Genomic DNA, 19,242 nt, shown 5'->3' with positions numbered 1-19,242 from the left:
ATATGTAAGGTACATATGAAATGTCCAGAATAGCAAATCCATAGAAACAGAAAGTAGATTAGGAAAAAGGGGTAGAATGTACTTGCTCAAGGTTGCATGGCTACTAAAGCAACAAATTCAAGATCTGAAATCACATTTTTCTGAGTGGCTCCTCACAACTCTTCTGTCTTCATACGTTCATCCACCATTCACCTGACAAATATTGATAATGTACCTAAAGCATGCTAAACACCAAGAATAAAAATCATAAATGAGGGATCCCTGGGTGGCGCAGCGGTTTGGCGCCTGCCTTTGGCCCAGGGCGCGATCCTGGAGACCCGGGATCGAATCCCACGTCGGGCTCCCGGTGCATGGAGCCTGCTTCTCTCTCTGCCTGTGTCTCTGCCTTCTCTCTCTCTCTCTGTGACTATCATAAATAAATAAAACTTTAAAAAAAAAAAATCATAAATGAGACATAATAAACCCTACCTTCAAGGAGGTTACAATAGAATATGGAAGACAGATGTGAAAACAATAAATAAGTGTCCACTCAAGACTAAAATAAGGACAATTGTAGAGGTACCTCAGAGAAGGGAGGGTTGCATTAGTTCAAGCCTTCTGAAAAGCTGAGGCCAAGACAGGATTAAGGGAGCAAGGATTATATTAAAGGGAATGCTTACATGAGAGAATACAGGGAGGAAGCCAGATAAACACAGGGACAGTCATCAGACCATGATACAAGTCTGACGTGAATGAAGAAAAGAGGGAGAAAAGATTGGGTGGTAGCACCCTAGACTGCCGTGCAGCCTAAGGGAAGTCACAAAGCTATTGTGGGGACTCCTTAAACCAAAGTCACTAAGAAGAGCCACGTGTCCCAGGAGCAAGTCTACCTTAGTCATCCTAATGTTTGAATCGTTCACTGGGAGCACCCCAGGAAAACATGGCTTGGATGCAAACCTGGAGATGGATTCCATAGCATGGCAGCTGGGACTCTCGGTCTTTTATGCTCCCTGTAGTTGGAAGTCCTCACGGTGTAGTCCTTATTGTCATCCGCAAGGGTTAAGTGTCAGGGAAAGCTTTTTCTGGCATTGGTAATTTATAACTTAAGTTCTAAGATTATACTCTGCATATGAATAGAGACACTATAAGGGAAGAAAAGCAAACACCACATAGAAAAAAAGACTTGGATGAGCAATTGTGGTTCTTGCAAAGGCTTATGCTAGCTATAGGACTTAGTCCTTGGATGGACATTCAACAGAGTTTTTCTTATTCTAGCTATGCCCTCAGTGTTTTACACTTATAATCTAGTATTTATTAAATGTGCTACAAAATAAAATATAACTATATTATCATTGAATGTCGCATTGCTCACTATAATTCAGCTCATCACTTAACAGATGGAAACTTTGTAAATTAATATTCGGTCATTCCAGGCAGAGTACTTCTAAAAGATTTGTGAGTTCATTTACATGTTTATCTGCTCTTTTCTCCTTGAGGGTAGGACTGTTCTTCCGCCTGATGATTAGAATGAATTGGATATTTTGAACTCATCCATCAGATTTGGAAATGATATCTTAATTGGCGAAGGTGTTTAACAGTTAATTGAACATTTCTACTGCGAACTTCCATTTTTCTTAAGTACAGAGATAGCACAGCAGGGCCATGGACAAGTAAAGAATGTCACACAAACATCTTTCTGTATCTATCTTGTTCTCTGCAATATTCCTGCTTCCTTGCAAACTCCTATGCACACAGTAGGGCACTCAATTAACATTTCATGATTTCATTTTCTATGAATATTTAAAATGTTAAGTATCTGGGAACAAGTATATCTTTGTTACATGTGGCTACTGAGAAATTTAAGGTGATTTTATAATAAGCTTTTAAAATCTGAATGTTACCAATTCATGTAGGTAGAGTATTTGATGTTCAGATCCTTTCCAAATGCATCATCAGACATTTATATTACATTTTCCTTCCCCTTTCCCTCTTCTTCTTTCCAAACCCTCACCTTACAGCTGCCTAGAAGTTGTAATAATACATAGAATCCAGTCTTAAAGTCTAAACACACAGTTACTTTCTTTAACCCAGAAGAGAGAAAAGTGTCTTTTATTGTGGAACTCTTTTAACCATGAAAAATAATTCTCTGTATCCTTACTTAGAAAGTTCTGGCCTTTGTTCATCTTTAATCTTTCCAGAATTGGTGCCAACCAAGAGGCATTCATGTTTCTTCTGATTTGTGCGAACCCAAAGGTATTATATTTGTTCCAATTTTCAAATAAGTGTTTTAATGAAACTATTTTTTGGGAGTTGCTAACATGCATATTAATTTAGTACCCATAACCAAATTATAATTGCACCATCACCTGAAAAAAATTGTTACTCAAAGTATACAATAAACTGGCCATTTGTCTTTCTTCAACAGTTCCATTCTGGCTGTCTATGTTTTGCATTATCCATTTATTTAATTGGCTTTTTCCAGATATTATTTACTTGGAGAAGTCTCAATGCAACAGGAAATAGGTATTTGTTAGTCTGGGTCCACCAAGAAGGAGAAGATACCAAGAGGGATTTATTGAAGAAAATATATACAAGGGAAAATACACTATGTGTATGGAGAGAGCCAGAAGAGGCTCAAGAGCTGTCAGACAGTAATACCTATCTAACACTGTAGAGGGAAGGAAGGAAGGTTGAGTATGAAAAGTCTTACACTAATTTTCTAATAAAATTCCAACAAGACCAACAGAAAGTTCTGGAGCCAAAGTCACCCTTTAGAGGAGTTCTGTATCTCCCAAAAGTGGGTCTGCTTTAGTATCCTTGGTGAATTCAGTCATTGGTTGGGAGTAGCTCATGGGAAAATTGGTCTCATGCAAAGCAGTGGAGGATTACAGAGTTTAGCGACTGAGATCATCATTCAATCAGGCTCCTTGAAGTCAGAGATCTGAGAGGTGTCTTTTGTGGCCACCACAGTACTCTTAAAAGAAAATAAAGGTCTGCATCTCATACTTCACACTCCTTACTAAAAAGCACACAAATAGGAAGTAAAGTCTCATTTAGGGCAGAGATGACTTTCCCGAGGCCAGAAACTCACTGATTCATTCAGAACATACTTTAGGGATACAATTAAGCACATAGTTTACACAGAGTCACATTCAAATCCCACCTCTCCCACCGGATGGTTGCAAGTCACTTAAAAACTGAAGAAGTCTTAAAAACACAAAAAAGCTGAAGTCTCCACTGTCATCTCGTTGCCCAAGAAGACTGGGAAGGCTTTATTACATGGAGATAATGATGACTTCACTTACCAAACTGAGACTATTGGGAAAATGAAATAAACTCTCAGGTCCCATGAGTGAAGGTATGGCTTGACCTCTAGTTTTTTTTTTATATTGAGAGAGAGAGAGAGAGCATGTGTGTGTGCATACACACATGCACATGCATGCGAGTCAGTTAGGGAATAGGAGGGAGAGGGAGAATTCCAAGCAGACTCCCCACTGAGTGTAGAGCCTGACATGCGGCTCAAATCCACGACCCTGAGATCATGACATAAGAAGAAATCAAGGGTTGGACACTCAACTGACTGAGCCGTCCAGGTGCCCTTTGGCTTCTAGTTTCTCGGCACAACACTCATTCCTTCCCCTTCCCCAGTCACTTGATGCAAAGTCTTAAAGAAAGGAGGTTTTTTTTTTTTTTGTCATCTCTTTGCCCAAGAAGGCTGGCTTTTTCCCCCCTTGACCTCAGCTACTATTTATTTTTAAATAGTACCTTAAAAAAATAAATAAATAAATAAAAATAAAATAAATAAATAAATAAATAGTACCTTCCCTGCTAGGACCAGTAACCCCCACCTTGGATTTAGAGAATCACTCCTCCCCTTAGTCTAAATAGTTCCCATGGAAGTCACTACAATCTAACATGGTTGTACACTTATAGCAAGCTGAATCTATCAGAGTCCTTCCTGAAAACTTTTAAAGTCAGAAGTAAGGAGAAAATCAGTGAAAATCAGAAGATGTAATTGTCTAGCACACTCTTAACAGCCATGATTTCTGTCAGGAAGAGAGAGTGGCTCTCACTCTCATCAAGAGAGGATGAGTCTGGCCATATACTGCTTTAATTAATGACAGAGAATCTCATTTGCACTCAATTCTCTGAATCAAGTTATTGCTGTGGGTGAGTTGGTCAAACTGTTCCATGGATTCTGATGTCCATTCTAATGTAGTTTGCTCTCACAACTAAATGTCTTAACAAAAATAACTAGGATCCAATTGCTGGCTCCCTTCACTGTTCCATGTTCTTTCCCAAGTAAGAAACTACAAGCCAGTGAACTTCCCTCAAAAGAAACAAGCGTGCATCTGAAATCAATATAACATTCTATGTCAACTACACTTTAATAATATTTTTTTTAAAAAAAGAAACAAGTATAGGTTTGGTTCTTCTGTCATGGTCTTTTCCTTCCCCCAAATCTTACAGAGTCAATTAATTAAGAGCATAGACTTTGGAGTCTTACAGACATGGGTTTGAGTCCCAGTTCTATTTATTGGCTATATGATCCTAGGCAAGTTAATTAAACCATCAGAGCGCCAATTACATCATCTCTAAAGTGGAAATAATAGTTACCTCAAAGTGTTGTTGTGACTGTTCGTTGAGTCAGTGAACACAAAGCACTTTACATAGTGCCTAAACAAATCAAGCCATAGTGGGCAAATGAAAAGAAGTAGTTGTACTTCTCTGTGCATGGGAAGAAATAAAACACCAGCTGGTCACCTTTAAGCACAGTGGAAAGCTTCAGAGTTGGCATCTACCTTTCTGACAGGAGGCCTCCAATGGGAAGATCAAGGCAGATCAAGGATGCTGTCTATAAGGCTCTCAATCTTCCCCCTCTGTACTCAGAGTAATCTAGTTACAACCGGACTCACTTTTGAGTGAGAGAAAGACTCACTTTTGTCCACTAACCACCTGTCAGCTTACCCCCACCTGGGTCTCCTGAGGTCAACAATACTGAGCAATTTAGACCCTTTCTAATAAAAATGAGCATTAAAAAAAAAAACCCTAACAAACACAGTCAATGAGGAAAAATTCTTCCAGAAGACTGTCAACTAATAACTGAAGAAGGAATGATAGAAATAAAAATATCACCATTTTCCTGGCCATAATGAAATAATAGATTCAAGCCAAAATCAATGGATTTATAAACCACTGGGGTAAATTACTGATGGAAAACTGGATATTCCCATGATGCCAAAGTATCACTCCACTGATTGTGTTAATCACTAGGAAGAAAATGTTACAATGGAATAATTAGTCTGTCACCACCTAAATCCACTGTTGAATCTTGTTATCATTGATAGTGGTACTTATGAGCCATTTACTATGTGCCCCTTGATGTGTACACCATAACCTCTGAATTATTCATGCAGAAAAATATTTAACCAGAACCAGATCAAGCCCTTAGTTCTAATATAGTTTTTTATGAAATACAGGGGATAAAATAACAAGTTAGGGGTGCCTAGGTGGCTCAGTCAGTTGGGTGTCCAACTCTTGATTTTAGCTCAAGTCATGATCTCAGGATTACGGGATCGAGTTCCACATCAGGCTCCATACTCATCAGGGAGTCTGCTTGGGATTCTCTCCCTCTCCCTTTCCCTGCTGCCTCTCCTCCAACTTGTCCTCACTCACTCTCTCTCTCTCAAATAAATAAATAAAATCTTTAAAAAAAAATAACAAGTTAAACAACACCATGAGGAAACAATGAGAAAAACTCAGAAAGTGGGGCATTCCACAGGGCAGCTGACTTGGTATCTGAAAGAAATCAATGTTATGTATGATCTTTTGTGTTCTGCTCACTAAATGCATATGTGGGATGGGAGGTTCACCCACACATCCTATAAGCAACTCTCCAAACACCACTGGGTGTGCTATATTAAACTCAATTCTGACCCTATTTACCCAGAAATAGGATCAGATATCACAGGTTAAGGGTTCAGTCCTACAAGACCATCCCCATCCCTACAGTTGTTACCAGTACTTGACCAACTGACTATATCAATCAAATGTTCCCATGACCCCCATCTTGGGTTTGATCAATTTCCCAGAGCAGCTCTCAGAATTTAGAGAAACATATTACTTACTAGGTCACTAGGTTATTACAAAAGGATATAACTCAGGAATAGCTGGATAGAAGAAATGCATAGGGCAAGGTCTGGGGAAAGGGCACAGAGTTTCCATGCCCTCTCCAGGCATGCCACTCTCCTCAGATCTCCAACAACCTGGAAGTTCTCCAAATCCAGTCCTTGTGAGTTTTTATGGAGGCTTCATTACATAGGCAAGATTGATTAAATCATTGGCCATTGGTGACTGATCCAACTTCCAGCCTCTCTCCCCTCCCTGGAGGTGTGGGGGGTGGGAATGAAAGTTCCGACTCTCTAATCACGTGGTTGGTTCCCATGACAACCGGTCTCCATCCTTAGGTGCTTTCCAAAAGTCACCTTATTAACATAACAAAAGACACCTTTTTGCTCTTGCTTTGGAAATCCCAAGGGTTTTTAGGAGCGCTGTGCCAGAAACAGAGACGAAGACCGACTATATATTCCTTATTATAAATCACAATATCACACATGGGGGGAGAAGGGTGGAGAGACAGCAGGAATGTTCTAGATTAAAAGAGACTTAAAAGCTATAACCACCAAATGACCCTTGATTGGAATCTGGTTTGAATAAACCAGCTATAAAAACTCATTTTTGGTACAATCAGGGAAATTTATATGCACCCTAGACGTTAAAGGATATTAGGGAATTATTGTTAATTTTGTTAGATGTGATAATGGCAGGGGAAAAAATGTCCTTTTTGTTAGTGATGCGTGTAAAAATATGCAGGGGTGAAATATGATGTATGTAATTTATTTTGAAATATTTCAAAAATAGATTAAGCAACTATACTGAAATTATTACAACTGTTAAATCTAGATGGTGGTATATGAGTGTTCATTGAGCTATTCACTCTACTTCTCTATATGTCTGAAATTGTTCAAAATAAAATCGTTTTAAAATAAAGACTTTTTTCATGTATCCAAAAGCTGAAGGAATTCATTACCAGCAGAACTGGAATACAGGAAATGTTAAAGGAAGTCTTTTAGGCAGAAAGAAAATGTTACCAGATGGAAATCTGGATGTACACAAAGGAATGAAGGATACTTGAAATGGAAAATATATGAGTAAATATAGAATTTTTAACTTACTTTTAAATTCACTTTAAAAGATAATTGAGCCTTTTCCACTTGGACCTGGACTAGAGATTATACATGGCCTCTGGCAGATTGAAAAATTAAAATTTGTCAAAATTTTTAAATGGACAAATAACCAGTAAAAAGATGTATTCTCACTTCTCTTAGAGATTTGGAGGCTCTGGGAAGCCTGGTCCTTACATTTCCTCACAGCAGCAATTGTCTTGAGTTGAATGATGACTGGCCTTGATCTCCTTTTATAAAGGGGGAAACTGCAGAATAATGAGACTGGTATTTGCTTTCTTGGACAAAGAGAACAACAATTTTATAGTTAAGGAAAAAAATCAGATGAAGGAAGATAGGCTTTAGAAATACAAGAAAAGAAAGACCAGAGGGAGGCACCAGAAACTGTTCCACCTACAAGCTCATGGCTAGTCTGCTAGGACACCAGGCTTAAGAAGCAAAATGGCTTTCAAGGATGTAAACCCTTCAAGGAAAATGAAAGTCTCTTGGTTTTTTCTGGGAGTTGTTTGCCTGCACTGAATATTTAGTATGACTTGTTGGGGTTTGCAAGAGATAGTGCTTTAATTTTTTTCTTTTAATATATGTCTCATGGGTTGGAATAGGTGATATAGTTTCACTATATGCTGTTCTAAAGTGGGGGTTAGCACTTTCAAAAGAGGGTGGGATTTTTTAAAGCCATTTTGGAAGACCTCACAGAGGTGAAAAAATATATGAGACAAACAATTGTTTTCTCCTCCTTTTTCTCAAATTTGGAAATTTGTTCTTCTGTGGGATGGCCATAAAAATCGTGGAACTCTTTAATGGCAAGGTTAGGGGAAAGAATGACACTTTTATTGCCTTAGAGAGTGAATGCTTAAAAAAAACCTTTTTTTGGACCCATTTTCTACATGTGTGAGTGATGTGAGGAAAGCATCACAGGGATGCTTAACATCTCAAGTCTTGTGCTTTGTCCTTCTCTGTGCTGCTTGCAATCTTATCATGAGCAAGCATAGAGTCACAAAGTTACAAGTGTTTCTCAAACTTAGTGGTCTGTACTTGCATATGTAAAGTGGAGAAAAAGAATTTTCCGTTAAATGAAGGGGAAATACCCACAGCTAACATCATACTTAATGGTGAAGGACTGAATTCCTTCTCCCTAAGATCACAACACAGGGCAAGGTGGTCTGCTCTCACCAGTTCTATTCAATCTTCTAGTAAAATTCTAGCGGAGGCAATTAGACCAGAAAAGGATATAAAAGGCATCCAGACTGGGAAGGGAGAGTTAAGACCACCTCTATTGGCAGATAACATGATCTCGCATAGAAAAAGCCATGAAGAATCCACCAAAAAGCTACTAGAGCTAATAATGAGTTTAGAAATCTTGTATGATACAAATCAACATACAAACATTAATTGAATTTCTATATACTTGCAATGAACAATCCAAAAATAAAATTAAGAAAACAATTCCATTTATAATAACATCAAAAAATAGTTAGACATTTAACAAAAGAAGTGCAAGACATGTCCACTAGAAATCATTGAATGAAATCAAAGGAGACCTAAATGAATAAAAAGACATCCCCTGTTCATGGATTGGGAAATTTAATATTATTGAGCTGACAATACTCCTCATATTGATCTGCAAATTCAACACAGTCTCCACCAAAAATCCCCACTGGCTTTTTTTGCAGAGAATCTAAATCTGATCCTAAAATTCATATGGAAATAGAAGGAATTCAGAATAGCTACAATAATCTTTAAAAAGAACAAAGTTGAAGAACTCACACTTTCCAATTTCAGAAAACTAGAGGAGTTAACACTGAATAGTACTGGCATAGGATACATATGGGGATCAATGGAATTGAGAGTCCAGAAATAAACCCTTATGTCCATGGTCAATTGATTTTTTGACAAGGGTGGCAAGACAATCAAAGGAAAAAGAACTGTTTTTCAACAAAGATTGCTGTGACAACTAGATATCCACATGCAAAAGAATGAAGTTGAATCCCTACCTAACACCATATACAGAAAGTACTCAAATGGATGAAAGACTGGGGCACCTGGGTGGTTGGTTGGGCATCTGACTTCAGCTCAGGTCATGATCCCAGGGTTCTGGGTTTGAGCTCTACATTTGGCTCCCTTCTCAGTGGGGAGTCTGCTTCTCCCTCTGTCTCTGCCCCTCTGCCCCTCACCCCACCTGCGTGCACATGCTCTCTTTCTCTCACCCCCCCAAATAAACAAATAATCTTTTAAAAATGGATGAAAGATCACAATGGAAGAACTAAAACTGCAAAATTCTTCAAAGAAAACAGATATAAATCTTCATGACCTTGGATTAGGCAATGATTCCTTACATTGGACATCAATACTGTAAGAAAAGAAAAAATAAAGTAGGCCTTCTCAAAATCGAAATATTTTGTTAATTGTTAATCTGTTAATAAAACAGAAATACTTAGATTTAGTATTTATTAAAATATTACAGCTCAGTAATAAAAATACAAATAACCCAATTTTTATAATGGACAAAGAATCTGAATAAATATTTCTCCAGAGAAGATAAACAAATGAACAACAGGCACATGAAAAGACACTCAACACCATTAGTCATCAGGGAAATGGAAATTGAAACCACAATGAGATACCACTTCACATTCACTAGAATGGCTATAATCAAAAAGACAACAATTAAGGGGAGCCTGGGTGGCTCAGTCAGTTAAGCGCCTGCCTTTAGCTCAGGTGGTGATCCCAGGGCCCTCCCTCTCCTCCTCTCCTTGCTTGTACTCTCTCTCTGTCAAATAAATAATAAAATCTTTTTAAAAAGACAACAATTACAAGTGTTATAGAGGATGTGGAAAAATGCAAATATTCATACACTGGTGGTGGCATGTAATATGGTACAGCAACTTTGGAAAACATCTTGGTAGTTCTTAGAAGGGTTAAACATAGAGGTACCATAAAACCCAGCAATTCTATTCCTAGGTATCTACCCAAGAGAATTCAAACATATGTTCACACAAAAACTCGTACACACACACACACACACACAAAACTCATACACAAATGTTCACAGTAGCATTAGTCATAACAACAAAAACTCTAATGGCACTGCACTTGTGCAGAAAACAAATGTCCTTTTTGTTTAAAAAAAAAACATATAGAAATTATGTACAGGTGAAGCAGCATTAGGTCTATAATTTATTTTAAAATGTTTCTAACACAGATGAAGTGAATATAATAAAAAGTTTTACCCAAGTTCCCAGCAATAGGTCAAAAATTCACTCACAGGGGTGCCTAGGTGACTCAGTCAGCTAAACATCTGACTTGGTTTCTGCTCAGGGGTTGATCTCAGTGTCAGGGGATCGAGCCCCAGGGTGGGCTCCATGCTCAGCGGGGAATCTGCTTAGATTCTCTCTCTTCCTCTCCTTCCATCCCTTGCCTGCTACCCACAGCTTGCAGGTGCACACTGTCTCTATAAATCTTTGAAAAAAATTTACTCAACAGATGTACTCTAGCTATTAAGTCTAGCTAATATGATCTCAAATATAAGTAAATACCTCAAAGCAAAAGACAAAATAAAAATAGTGATAAGCAAATAAACCAGTAAACTTAAAACACAAATCACTCTTAATCATGTGATCAGGAAGTGTAATGCCTCTGTTAAAAAGCATTTCTTGACGGCAGCCCAGGTGGCTCAGCGGTTTAGCGCCGCCTTCAGCCCAGGGCGTGATCCTGGAGACCTAGGATCGAATCCCACGCCAGGCTCCCTGCATGGAGCCTGCTTCTCCCTCTGCCTGTGTCTCTGCCTCTCTTTCTCTCTGTGTCTCTCATGAATAAGTAAATAAAATCCTTTAAAAATATATTTCTTGGGCAGCCCCGGTGGCACAGCGGTTTAGCGCCGCCTGCAGCCCAGGGTGTGATCCTGGAGACCCGGGATCGAGTCCCATATCGGGCTCCTTGCATGGTGCCTGCTTCTCCCTCTGCCTGCGTCTCTGCCTCTCTCTCTAGCTGTGTCTCTATGAATAAATAAATAAAATCTTAAAAAAAAAGAAAAAATGTATTTCTTGAAATAGAGTTATAACATAAGGGGAAAGTACAATACTAATCCAGAGCTCATTTTCCAGATTAATCCAATACCACAGAGAGGGAATAAGAAATAAAGTAAAAGTATAATAATTTTTTCATCTTGTCGGGTGAAGTGGGAAGGAGAGACAAAATTACTGTTTAACTTTTTTAATTAATGCAGAAATATAGGTTCAAGTATGTTGTTAATCATTTAAAGGAAAATGATAGAACAGAAATTTGAAGTAGAACATTTAATTAACTAAAGAATAAAAAACTGGACAGTATGAAACTTGTTTGCTCTAGCAAAATTGAGAAAATAAAATTAAGGAAACAATAGAAAATCATACTAAACTGAAAATATTTTTTAAGAGATAGAAGGAATAGGGAACAAAGAAGTTATTACAATAGATGCAAATGTGCCAATTTTCCTTATTGAAACACAAAAACTCTCAGACTAAGTAAAATAATTTTTAAAATCTAGCTATCAATTGTTCACCAGAGGAATACCTAAAGTAATTTGATATAGTAAGGACAGTCGTTAAAATAAGAGATAAGAGGGGGCACCTGAGTGGCTCATTGGGTTAGGTGTCTGACTCTTGATTTTGGCTTGGGTCATAATCACTGGGTTGTGGGATTAAGCCCTGCCTTACACTCCACACTGTGTGTAGAACCTGCTTAAGAGTTTCTCTCTACTCTCCCTCTGTCTCTCCCATCATCTAATAAATAAATAAATTAATAAATAAATAAATAAATAAATAAATAAATAAGTGAGTGAGTGAAAAATAAAATATGGGAAAAGATATACCAGGCAAAAGCAAATAAAATGGACACAGGAGGCCATATTAATGACAAAGTTGACTATAAAGCCAAAAGGATAAATGAGACATAAAGGGATATTTCATAATAATTAAGGGTAAAATTACAAAGAAGATATTAGAAATACATAGCTAATTCATAAACCTATAATCATATGGGAAATTTTAAGAGGCCTCTCTCAGAATTTTACGATGTCAAGTAAATATGTAATAAATAAATGTTTATACATTGGGTAAGCTTATTTTTAATTAATGTAAAAAGAATTTTATATCCTGAAGACAATGTTTTCTCAAATATTCTTAGAACACTTCTGAAAAAGATACAACACCTAGAACACTTTAATCAGCCTCAGAGAGAAGCTAAAAACTCTAAAGCTTTACATGCTGTATTGCCTGACCACAATTTAAAAAGTAACACAAGAAATTAGTATTAAAAAGTAAGTGTGAATTTTTAACCATTCAGAGGAAATCAAAACTGAATTACAGACAATATGAAGACCATAGAAAAGGATCAAAATATATAAGATGCAATAAAAATCAGGCTCAGAGGAAAACTGATAGCCTTAAACTATTCTACTGTTAAAGAAGAAACACTGGAAGTACATAAGCTACATATTCCACTAAAAATGAACTAGAAAAAAAATTGGGAAGCCAGAACAAAGTATGGTGACAAAATCAGTTTAAATTCAACAGAAACTAATATATTCCTTTAAAGACATAAAAGATATGATTAGTAAAATCAATGACTTCCTTTAGAAAAACAAAGTGACTAGATAACAAAACAAAACCATATACTATAAGAAATGATAAAGTGGATGCAGAAGAAACTTTCCAAGGTAAAAGAAAACAGTACACACAATTTTATGCCATTGAAAACTAGATAAAATGGACCATTTTCTGGGCAACCATAAATTAGCAAAATCAACTTAAGCAACAAATACTATAAAGTAGAACAATAATCACAGAAGAATTCAAACATCTATCACCAAAAAATTGTTTTAAATCTTGCATTCTTCAAATGTTTGGGAAATGGATAATTGTTGTGTTATATAATTTATTCCAGATTGTGGAAAACAGTTTATTCAATAAATTTGGAAGATTTTGTAACACTTGTGCCAAAACCTGATGAAGAGGGGCACCTGGGTAGCTCAGTGGTTTAGCATCTGCCTTTGGTTCAGGGCGTAATCCCAGGGTCCTCTGATTGAGTCCTGCATCAAGCTCCCCACAGGGAGCCTCCTTCTCCCTCTGCCTATGTCTCTGTGTCTCTCATCAATCAATAAATAAAATCTAAAAACAAAACAAAACAAAACAAAATCTGATAAAGATAATACGAATCCAATCTCACAAATGTAAATGCTTATATAATCAAAGCCAGTAGTGCAATAAGAGAACAATACACTATACCCAAATAGGTCTTTAATTTAGGAATGTAAGAATAGTTTAACATAAATAAGTTCATTGCATTAACTGGTTAATGAGATTTTTAAAAATAAATAAATAAACAGATCATGGGGCACCTGGATGGCTCAGTTGGTTAAGCATCCAACTCTTGATTTTGGCTCAGGTCATGATCTCAGGGTCCTGGGATCCAACCCCACTTCACATCGGGCCTCTGCACTCAGCAGGGAGTCTGTTTGCCTCCATGCCCCTCACTACCCTCATGTTCTCTCTAAATAAATAAATAAATAAAATCTTTAAAAAAATTAAAAGGTCATCCCATTATGTGACAAAAAGACATTTAATAAATTTCAATAGCCATTCCTGATTATAAAACCTGGGAAATGTAAGAATAGAAACATCTTTATCAATAACAACAGTATCAGAAACCAAGGCAATAGCATGATAAAGGTCAGTGCTCTATAAAAATTAAAACCAAAACCAAGACAAGGATGTCACTGCCTCCATATTGTTCTCAATCTTTTATCTAATGCAATCAGACAATAAAAGGAAATGAATAATAAATGTTTAAAAGGGAGAACACATGATAATAAGAAAATAAACTATTAGAATTAATAAAGGGTTCAGTAAGGGGGCCAATCATAAGCTTTGCATTAAAACAGTCACTTTTCATCATACCAACAACAACCTATTGGTAGGTGTAACAAAAAGAGAAATCTTATTCACAATATCAATAAAAATTACTCTCATTCTCAAAAACAATAAAAATTATGAAATACCCAGGAAAAAAAGAGATAATAAGAAAAGTATGAGACCCATACCAAGAAAATGATAAAGTCCCAGAGAAGTACACAAAAAAGACCTAAATCTTGCATGGGGTACTAAATTTGGTAAAGATGTTAGACTCCAGAGATCATCTATGAGCTTAATGTAATTCCACTCAGAATTCCATTTTTTTCCAAAATATAGACAAAATAAATTACAGATTTATCACAGACATTTTAAATAAGTATAATAGCTGTAACTTACTGTGGACTTACTCTGTACCAGGCATTGGGCTAGACTCTTTACAATCATTAATTTTTTTTAAAGATTTTATTTATTTATTCATGAGACACAGAGAGAGAGAGAGAGAGAGAGAGTTAGAGACACAGGCAGAGGGAGAAGCAGGCTGCATGCAGGGAGCCTGATGTGGGACTCGATCCCAGGTCTCCAGGATCAGGCCCTGGGCTGAAGGCAGTGCTAAACCGCTGAGTCATCGGGGCTGCCCTACAATCATTAATTTGTTTAATCCTTGGAATGACTCTATTTTTAAGCCCTTTTTACAGATGGGGAAATCAAGGCACAGAGAGGTAAATGATCTGCCTAAGCTTACACAGCTGGAAATTCATAGAGCAATGACTCAAACATAGCCTTTCCTACTTCAATACCCGTGCTATTTTTTAAAGTTCTTTTTGACAAAAGTTGCATATATTTAAGATGTGTGATATGATATTTTGATATATGTATATGTTGTGAAATGATGACCACAATCAAACTAATTAACATATCCATCATCTCCCAGTTACCTCTGTGTGTGTGTGTGTGTGTGTGTGTGTGTGTGTGTGTGTGGTGAGAACATGAGATCTAACATCATTACTGTGAACCTTGCCTAGGCTTAAAACCATGCAAGTATCAGAAGAAAGGAGAGATTTTTTTTTTAAAGATTTTATTTATTTATTCATGAGAGACACAGAGAAAGAGAGAGAGAGAGGCAGAGACACAGGCAGAGGGAGAAGCAGGCTCCACGCAGGGAGCCCGATGTGGGACTCGATCCCAGGTCTCCAGGATCAGGCCCTGGGCTGAAGGCGGCGCTAAACCGCTGAGCCACCAGGGCTACCCCAGAAAGGAGAGATATTTTTGTGTTTTGTTTTTAATCATGGATTGGAAGGTCTTTCTTTGCTTGACATCAGGGCCAGGAAATAACAAGGAAAAACCTAACAGCTTTGCTTACGTACGTCAAAACTTAAAACTTTTGTATAGAAATTAAAAAGACACCAGAAACAAATATGCAAAAAAAGGACAAACAGGAGTAGATATTTGCAATGTTTATGACAGTTACTAGCTACACAATGCAGAAAGTTTCTATGTATCAATTTTGAAATAACAGCAACAGAAAAACCATCAACAGGGAGTTCACAGCAGAAACCAACAAAGTAAAAAATAAAAAGTAAAAAATAAAAATAAAAATAAAATAAAATAAAATAAACCAACCAACTCTCAAGAAATAAAAGGATACTCAATTTCATCAGAATCAATACAATTCAATTTTATGTAACCCTTAAAAAGGTAAGGTGGATTTATTTGTGCTCATATAAAAAAAGTTCACAAGATGTTATGGAGTGAAAAAATAAAATTACAGAGTTCTGTGCAAAGTCTGATCCCTATCTATAATAATTTTTTAAGAGTTTATTTATTCATGAGAGACACAGAGAGAGAGAGAGAGAGAGAGAGGCAGAGACACAGGCAGAGAGAGAAGCAGGCTCCATGCAGGGAGTCCGATGTGGGACTCGATCCCGGGACTCCAGGATCACACCCTGGGCCAAAGGCAGGTGCTAAACCGCTGAGCCACCCCGGGATCCCCTATCTATAATAAATTTTAAATGTGGGCACTTTGTGATTAGAGCTTGAAGGGTATACACTAGCTATTAGTGGGAATTTAGTGGAATAGGGTTATAAAGTTGGGGAAGGTGGAGAGAGTTTCATTTTCTGTTGCATGTGATTTTGCAGGGTTTTTTTTTTTTTTTGCAATGTCCATGTGCTTTGATAATGTATCTGTATTAATTATTATAATCATATTGACTAAAAGTAATATACATTGGAAGATCTCCTGGATCACGAGGAGAAAAATATTATGCATTATATATAAAATATATATATATATATATATATGAAACAAGCATGAAAATGTGAAAAACCCAAGGTAAAATAATGATGCTTATATTTGTATTAGGGGAGAGGAATGCAGAAGAAATACACTTAGCTGTAAATGGCTATCTCTGGGATTAGGAGTTGCAGAGGTCTTTAAATTCTATTTAATATGGTCCATCTCAGTATTTTTGGGCAAGTGGAGGAAAACTGCACCTGTTAGTCCTGCGTAAACTAGTGAGAATTTCATTAACCTGGGGATGAAAAAAACAAGGTTCTGATGCTAACTGTGTTCCTTTTCCCCTCGAGGTTCCAGTTTTCTCATCTGTAAGACTTGGTTAACTCTATCCAACTCCTAAACATCTCCCAGTTCTAACAAGCCATCATTTCCTGATTCTACATATTTCAAATTGCATTCATTAAAAAAACCCAACACTCTCAGCATTTGCAAATTGCCTAAAAAACGATAACCTCTCCTGAGAGGAAAATCCAATGTAAAACTTGAGGAGTTCACTAGGGCCATCCTCAGTGCCTGTTGCATACCCATTTCGATTGCTTCACCAGACAATAATCTATATTCTGATGGTTGGAAACAGCCAGCCAGTAGGGGCTGGTTTTTTTGCACAATAGGCAATGACCTCTGGTGGTTTCGTGATCTAAAAAAAGCACAGGTCAAATTAGAAAGGTTTTTTTTTTGTTGTTGTTATTTTGTTTGTTTTGTACTTTTGTAAATACACATAAGTTAGACATTCAATTCCTCCTTTGACATGGTTCTCTGTTTTTACCAGTTCACAACCCCCCACACACCCCGCCTCCACCCCATTCCAGCCCTCTGCCCCATAGGTTCCTCGTTAGCTGCATTCACTCTCAGAGAGATTGTAACGTTCCTGAAAGAACACCAAACTACAATTCTGCTCACCATTAATCCTTGTCTTCTCCAGCCCTCCACAGTACAATTGCCTCTCTATTTCATTCATTGCCCCCCCATCTACAACCTGCACATATTTGCAGTCAATCGGAGAAGTAATTACTTTTGTACGGGAGCACCACAAACCAACTCTTATTTCCACTAGACACAAATATCAATTAAGCATAAAATTCAATTTAGGATTGAAGTGCTGCCGAACCTCCCACCAAAAAAAAAAAAAAAAAAAAGAGAAAAAGATTCAGTCCTCTTCGTTAACAGGATTTCAGGCCTCATTTTTTAAGAAGGGGGGTGGCGGGAAGCAGGAATCCCTTCAAACAGTTTAAACTGCCCTATTTTTTTATTCTTGGAGCAATTTTCTTGGTGCGAAATTTAGGTTAAAAGCTGCAAAAATGTATCTAAGAAATACAGAAAATGATGTTCAACATTTTTCAGTAGCCCAAAAGATGTTTTTTGTAAATCAGATAAAAATTGCTATTAGAAGAGTATCACTTGGATAATAATGGTGGAGACATATTCAAGGTAAAGGAGGGCTGGTAAGGATTAATTCCACAAAAGTAAGAAACTTTGTTCTTGTGATTGACTTCACTGGGGCATGCAACCACTTGAAATGCATAGGCTAACAGAAATCAAATATTGCAAAAAAGAAGTGAGAATCAGATTTCATCACATAAATAAATAATTTTTCCTATGTTATAATTGTCTTTCAAATACTTAAAATTTAACAAAGTCAACTATCCTGGCAAACACGAGAGAATCCTCCTAAACTAAAATTGCATGAGGATATTTTGTCTTGGGAAATGGTCCTCCCCTTACTGTTCCAAGTTCTGTTATTCTCTTAATGACCTGTTTTTCATTTGAAGTTAGGTGTGTGTGTGTGTGTGTGTGTGTGCGCGTGCGTGTGTGTGCATGTATACAATACATCCACAGGGAGACAAATGCCCACATACCTGATACAAACAAGGGCGGGGGGGGGGGGGGGGGGCTGGTCCTTGACCAGCCTGTCTTCCTTCTCTTATTAATATAACTTCTAATCACACACCAGAGCCTATCATCTTGAACCCTGAAAAACAAAATACATTCATCGACGTTTGAAAAGTAACCCCCAAGAAATGCATTCCTAAATCCTTTAAAATAAACAAATTAAGTGTCCAAGAATAGGAATTCAAGGAGATTTAAATTTGAATTAGCTTAACTACTTTTGACAAGTTTACACATGAAAGACACCAAGATTGTATGTACTACTTGCTGCTTTAAGAAGTTTCATTCTGTCTGTCTATATAAAAAGTTTCGGCCAAAGTTAAATCAATCTCCTCTACTGATTTTCAACATTAGACAAATACCCAGCCCTTTTTTTCTTTCTTTTTTTTTTTTTTTTTTTTTTTTTGAACCCTGCTTTCAGCCTGACTTTTTCCCCAATTGAAATTCAGGCCCTCAATGGTTGGTTTTTCTTGGTTCTAAATGTTGATAAAAAAGGGTTTTCTCTACTCCCTCAATTTGATGTGACAGGCTTCTGACATGAATAATGGAAGCATTTCTTTCACAGGCAAATCAACTTAATTTAGCAAGCCTTTATACTCTCAGTGGGCAAGCCACAATCCCCGAGATTCCATGAGAGCCTTTAAGTTAGACGAAATCTTTAGAATTTGCAGAAAATGTATAAAGTAAACAACACTTATTTTGTCACAATACTTGAATAACTTTTATGCAGGAGTTACAGATGAATATATTACTTCCTAATCAGATCTTGATTTACAAGCAATTTACAAGCTCAAGGGAAACTAGCCCTCAGTAAGAAAAATAAGAGAAGTCTCTACACAAATAAATTTTAAAGCCTAAAGATTGAAAACAAAACACAACGAAAAGCTGAGAATACAAAAAAACAAACACCCTCTCCCTCTGAACAGAAAAGACACAGAAAAATCAAGAT

The 19,242-nt window shown here is 37.0% G+C and overlaps 1 long non-coding RNA gene across 3 annotated transcripts in view; it reads right to left on the bottom strand.

Moving 5' to 3' along the window:
- The window catches only part of LOC112668583 (uncharacterized), a 189,203-nt gene extending 170,911 nt beyond the window's left edge, over window positions 1-18,292 (bottom strand). For 2 of the 3 annotated variants that reach the window (XR_007409493.1, XR_007409494.1), the window contains exon 1: window positions 18,263-18,285. This is a non-coding gene — a long non-coding RNA (uncharacterized LOC112668583). Of the gene's footprint in view, window positions 1-18,262 lie in introns of all 3 variants that reach the window. The other variant, XR_004813153.2, reaches the window with a different exon arrangement.
- Between the last annotated feature and the right edge of the window lie 950 nt (window positions 18,293-19,242).

The sequence above is a fragment of the Canis lupus genome, chromosome X, assembly GCF_003254725.2.
Source record: "Canis lupus dingo isolate Sandy chromosome X, ASM325472v2, whole genome shotgun sequence".
Taxonomy (NCBI): domain Eukaryota; kingdom Metazoa; phylum Chordata; class Mammalia; order Carnivora; family Canidae; genus Canis; species Canis lupus.
This window is presented reverse-complemented; position numbering and strand designations above follow the sequence as displayed.